Here is a 6,188-nt window from a genome sequence, read left to right as displayed (position 1 = left end):
AGATGAATTAAATAGGTTATGATGGAGGTCATCATCTGTACATTTTTTAAGTGTTTGCTGGCACAATCTCTGCAATCCTCTTGGGTACAATAAGCTTCTGATTTTTTATTCTGGTCCAGGAAGGTGAGATGATTTCGGGAACTTTCACTTGGCCCTTCCTAGCACAAGAACTCGTAACAATAGGTCAGAGAGGGATCTATCAGCTGCTAAGCATGTCAGTACCAATTACACCTGGGGGAGTCCATAGAAGCACTGGACACACGATGACACAGATTTTGGTGTCAGTTTCATCCCTGTGTAATTCACTTTCCACAACGCACTCCTCCTTGGGTAAATGGGTTTCAGTCCCTTGGGGAATGTTTTGGGAACATTTATTGTAGGTAATTTGTAGTGGCATTGCAGGGTTCTTCCTCAAGGGACCCGGCTTCCCCCTCAGCTGATGGGTCTGGGCGTGAGGTTACTTGTATTAAGGCAGTTAATGTCAGCCTTTTGCTCACTACTTCTTCTGTTTGTTTTTATGGCTGTTCAAGGCAAACAATATGCTTAGGGTACACATCTGCCTCATTGTTAGGAACACTTTGATTGTGAGCCTGCAGGCCAAGGCAACCTGGTTGCCACTCTGGCTTTGCTACTAGTTTTAGTAATTACATCCCCCTTGCTTCTGTTAACCAAATGCTGCCACAGGGTTTCTGCTCTTCTGGAATTCTATCACCCCTGTTGTCCCCACTGTTTACTAGGGTCCTAGTTCCATGGAAGTATCTCCTACTTCAGCCTTGGCTTACAGAGGAAACCAAGCTTCTCAAAGATACCAATGCCCTTCTCACCAGTGTATTCCTTATTGCTTTTTGGAAGGAAGTGCCCACCCAGCCTTCCCAGGAAAAAAACAGTCAGGTGTTGGGTTCTTTGTTCTCACATAATAAATTCATTCCAAAAATACTCATCTCCCTGATTCCTTCCTCGATATTCTGTCAAGGACATTTTGCCAAGCCTATTTCATTTACTGTGGGCTTTCACTGCGTTTGAGTTTCAACGAACCATCTGGGCAGGGTATTGGGACTGCCTCTAGGTGACCTTGCCTAGCTACTAAATTGAGTCATGGACATGGCTCCTGTCATCAAATCCTCCATTATCCAGCCTAATATTTTGCGCTCCCCCCAGTCCAATACCTGCAATACCCACTCCCAGATTCTGACATGTGTCCTCCCAGTCGCTGCCAGTTCTTTCAGCTAGATCTAGTGATTCTTTGGATGACACAACTATTTCCTCCCAGAGAAGGGACTGTACTTCCCCACTTAGGCTATACCAAGAGCTCATCCTAATTTTTAGTCTGGAGGCAATGAGGGGAGGTTGGAGCAGATCTTGAGGACAAGCATGACCTTGTCAGGCACCTGTCTCTAATGAGGTCTTTTCATTGTCTTCAGGTGGGAGTAGGAGTGGGTCTCCCTGCACAAGGGGGGATGGGGTATTTCTACCAGCCCAAAGGGCTCAAGGGAATTTCGAGGTGGAAGTTTCCTCAGATCATCCACACAATTTCCCCCTTCCTAGGTCCTTCTCCTCCCCTATCAAGGCCCTGACTCTAGCATCAGAGATCTGCCAAGGATACACATTCAGTTACCAATCAGCTCGACACCCTTATAACTAAATCTTGAATGGGAGTTTTAGCACTCTGTCCTGTGGCTGCAAGAGATGAGGATCTCTTTAGATGTTGATGTGAAGGTTTCCTACCTCTCATGATGAGCCCTGAGTCAATAGCTGGCTGACCATGAAAGTTAAAAAACAAAACAAAACAAAACAAAAACAGCAAATTCTGCCATCCTTCTAAGTGCCCTTGTCTCTTCCCATTCAAGTGCTAGAGCTACCATGCAGACGAGTTTCATCTTCATCTTCTATCCAGCACGTAATAAGAGCTTTAGTGATTGTGATATCCCAGAGTACCAGGAGGTATTCCTCTTGCCATCTGACTAGTGAATGACCCAGACACTTGAGGGGCTGCATTTGACACTTCCTTCCTACACCAATTTCTTAGGCTGATTTCCCTCAAAAGCATAACCTAAGACAGGTACTTGTGTGTGGCCAGGTCATTTGGAAGGTGATCCTACTGAGAAGTGGTGAGGGGATGAAGAGAAAGTTATACAAGATGATACAAGAATGCGGTTTTGAAATTGCTGCAGCGGACAACTCAATTTCCCCAGGTCCTCTTGAGAAGTACACAGAATGGCCCTACAGAACTGCCTCACTACAAGGTAAGAGGCAAGAGGCTTTGTCCGTTGGATACTGTCACCTGTTGGTTAAAGGCTGACCCCGGAGTGTTAACTCACCAACACTTCAAAGGTGTGCAAGGTGTGAGCTACTGTTGACAGCAGAGTCAGTAAAGTCAGAGGAGTCTCGGGGTAGAAAGCACAGAATGGTAGAGAAAGGAAGCTGTCAGGGAAAAGTGACAAGTTTGCATGAAACTGTCCCCACAACCAAGTTTGAAATCGGAGGCAACGCTCAGAATATGAGTCAGGACCCTGTAGGCTTTTGATGCAACAGGACTATGAATTTCTTAGGAGTTGATAATCAGTTCATAGCTGTACATCTTTAGTTTCCCACTGGGGTCTCACCATGATGTAATGGAGTCAGCATCTATAAACACCTACTCTGTAATAAGTACTACTCAGTCCGTCATATACCTCACATTTGACACGTAAAAATATGGCACTGATTGTATTACTTTGCTAGGATTGTCCTAACAAAATCCCACAGCCTGGTGGCTTAAGCCACAGAAATTTATTTTCTCACAGTTCTGGAGACTAGAAGTCTGAGATCAAGGTGTTGGTAGGGCTGGTGTCTTCTGAGGCCCCTCTCCCTGACTGTCTCCACGTGGCCTTCCTCCTGTACATGTCTGTCTCCAAATTCCCTCTTTTTTCTTTTCTTTCTTTCTTTTTTTTTTTTTTTTTTTGACAACTGCTACAGCTCACCTTTTTCTCCTCTTTTCTGCTTTCTGTTACATGATTACTGTTCTTTGTTTGAGTGTGTTTAAGTAATTCCCTAGACAGACATCCAGGTAGATGATGTGCAAACCCCAGCTTGTCCTGGAAAAAAAGCTCAGACATTTCCAGCCACTTCCATAGCCTCTTGGATGCAGACATTTCCCAATTCCCTCTTTTTTTTTTGTTTTTTGTTTTTTGTTTTTTGAGGATGCTCATCAGATTGGATTAGGGCCCACTGTCATCACCTCATTCTACCTTAGTTGCCTCTTAAAAGATCCTGTCTCCAAGTACAATAATACCCTTGAGGTACTAGTTGCTAAGATGTCAACATATGAATTTTGGGTGAAAACAATTTAGCCTATAATATTGACCTTTACATTAAAAAAATACTTATAATATTAGGTTAAAGTATTGCTTATTTGAATTAATATAAAAGTTACTCTGAATTCCTAAAGATCCTTTCCCATTTACAGCTGATTTTTTAATGTTTTATTATTTTATTTGTGTTTCAGACACATGAGAAATCTTTATGTGTGTAACTTCATGCTTTATTTAAACATTAAATTCTATGTTATTTTCAGTATTTTCTTTTTCATAGTTTAAAACAAATTCCGACTAGTCTCTAAATATATTTGCCAGTCAGTCTAGAATTAGTAATAGCTGAAAGATACAATGTAGGAAGAATGGGATTTGCTAGGAAAGGGGGACATGGTAAGTTAGCCCTCCGTGACGCAAGGCTGAATTTTCACAGATGAGCTATTAGCAGTTTTCCTGTAGTTTTGTTTTTGGAGATCAGCATATTAGCATTATTGTAGCTAATTATTGCCTTGTCTAATGTCTCTGTTTATTTTGGATGACTCTGCTTGGACTGCCCTTCCTCCCCTCTTTCCCCCATTCCAAAACCAATGGAATCCTCATCATAATCTAGGTTCTGCCTTTTAGAGGAAGCTTTCATAAGCCATGCCAGCCAATATTTTACTTTTTCTGGGTTCCCATGCTACTGTCCTAACACTCATTTGGCAGTTCATCTTAGTCATTCATTTACCAAATATTTACTGAGTGGAGACTGTGTACCAAGCACTCTGTTCTAGATGATAGCACTACAGCTGTGAATGAGACAAAAATCTCTGGCCTCATAAAACAAACGTTCAAGTAGGGAAAAATAGGTGGGGAGGCACAAATAACAAATATAGGGGCATCTATCATAACTGTTATGAAGACAAGAAATGCAGGGTAAGGACGGTGTCTGGGTGTAGAGGGGTTGGCATTCCTAGATAGTATAGTCAGGAAAAAACTGCCTGACCAGGTTACATTTGAGCAGTGACCTGAAGTAAGTGAAGAAGCACATCCTGTGGATATCTGAGAGAGTAATGGTCTGTGCAGATGGAACGCTAAGTCCAGAGCACTAGCACTTGGTGTTCTGGGAGAGGGGTAGATGGGCTCTGAAGAGCAGCCGTAGAAAGCTGTTGCCTTTGGGGCGCCTGGGTGGCTCATTCGTTAAGCGTCTGCCTTCTGCTCAGGTCATGATCCCAGGGTCTTGGGATCAAGCCTTGCATTGGGCTCCCTGCTCCATGGGAAGCCTGCTTCTCCCTCTCCCACTCCCCCTGCTTGTGTTCCTTCTCTCACTGTGTCTCTGTCAAATAAATAAATAAAATCCTTAAAAAAAAAAAAAGCTGTAGCCTTTCAGATCAAGTTCTTACTTAGAAGCCATGGCAAGGGTTTTGAACTTTAATCAGAGTAAAACAGTAAGCCATTAAAGCATTCTGAGCAGAGGAATGGTATATTCTGTCACAAGCTCTAAAAGGATCATTCTGGCTGCTGAATAGAAATTGGAAGCAGAGAAATAAAGGGGAGATAGAAAGACGTGTCAGAAGCCAAACTGTGGCACATTTACATTATGGAATATAGCTCTGTAATTAAAAAAAAAAAAAAAAAAAAAAGAAGCCTACCGTAACTGTCCAGGCAAGAGTAGATGGTTCCTTATGACACCTCTTGTACAGTAATTTGTTTTATATTGACATTTACCTTCACTTGTGTATCCCTAACTCCTTGAGGGCAGGGAGCCCATACTTGTAATTTATGGATTATGTATACGACCCATGCGTATGCCCATTTGATAGGCGCTCAATTAATGTTGCCTAAATGCTTTTAAATCCACATTATTCAGGTAACATCATGGCATCATTAAAGGCTTCGTCATTTACTGTTTCTTTAGGAAATTAAAATTCTCTAAGTCTTAATTAAAATGCTGGTAACACTGACCTTGTACAAGGTTGGTAAGGATTAAATTTAAAAGCCTAGCCAGACTCACCACTTTTAGTAGGCGTCAACTGCTACTTTTTTATATAAACCCTCACACCCAATACAAAATACAAGTGCTGCCCTCTCTGCACAATGCCTGTGAAATTTTAAAAGTTATACATAACTTACTGGATTCTAACATCTATACTCATCCAGTTCATCCCTTTCTGGGTATCTAAATCGTGCACTCAAAAATGTCCCGGCTTCCTTACAGAAATCTTTGCCTTACATGTCATTTTATAGTTACCTAAAAATATCGCAGCTATCCCGTCTTGGTGTTTATGTCAATACGTCTCAGTGAGTGTAGATGTAGCCCTAAATGCAGGATAAATGTTTAGTTTTGATAGCTGGTAGAGCTATGGGATTTACATTCTGAGCAGTAAGTAGCAGTGTCAAAACAATGCGGGCGACATTCGTGTCACGTTGCAAGGCCTGGGGTTGCTGAGCTACAGGTGGATTATAACGTCAGAAGCAACCCAAGCGCGCCTTCAGTCCACCTTCACCAGAAAGCGGGCACAAGTCAGGCAAAAGCATAAAACTGGAGACAGGTAGGGTGACTATGCCCAACTCATTTGGATCAAGAAGAGGGAACAGGGAACCCCAGGGTTTCTAAATCCAGGTTCAACATTCTCCACTAGGCTTCCTTCTCAAATTTCAGCGCAGGGCCATTGCAGTGTAAGTGGTCTCCTGCGTGGGGGCCCAAGGGGTGCAGGGGCGCGGGGAGTACCAAGCCGCAGCAACCCTCGAGGCTGCAGAGGCCCGGAGACCAGCAACAAGCGAACATGGATCGGTGGGTGAAAACTCTCCACCCGGTCGGGGCTCGACACTCCTACGCCATTTTTAGTGGGTGCAGAAGCGCAGCCCTCGCACCCTCAAGCTCACTTTGCGCTCTTCCAGCATTCGGGAGAGGAGAGA

The sequence above is a fragment of the Halichoerus grypus genome, chromosome 9 (assembly GCF_964656455.1).
Source record: "Halichoerus grypus chromosome 9, mHalGry1.hap1.1, whole genome shotgun sequence".
Lineage (NCBI taxonomy): Eukaryota > Metazoa > Chordata > Mammalia > Carnivora > Phocidae > Halichoerus > Halichoerus grypus.
This window is presented reverse-complemented; position numbering follows the sequence as displayed.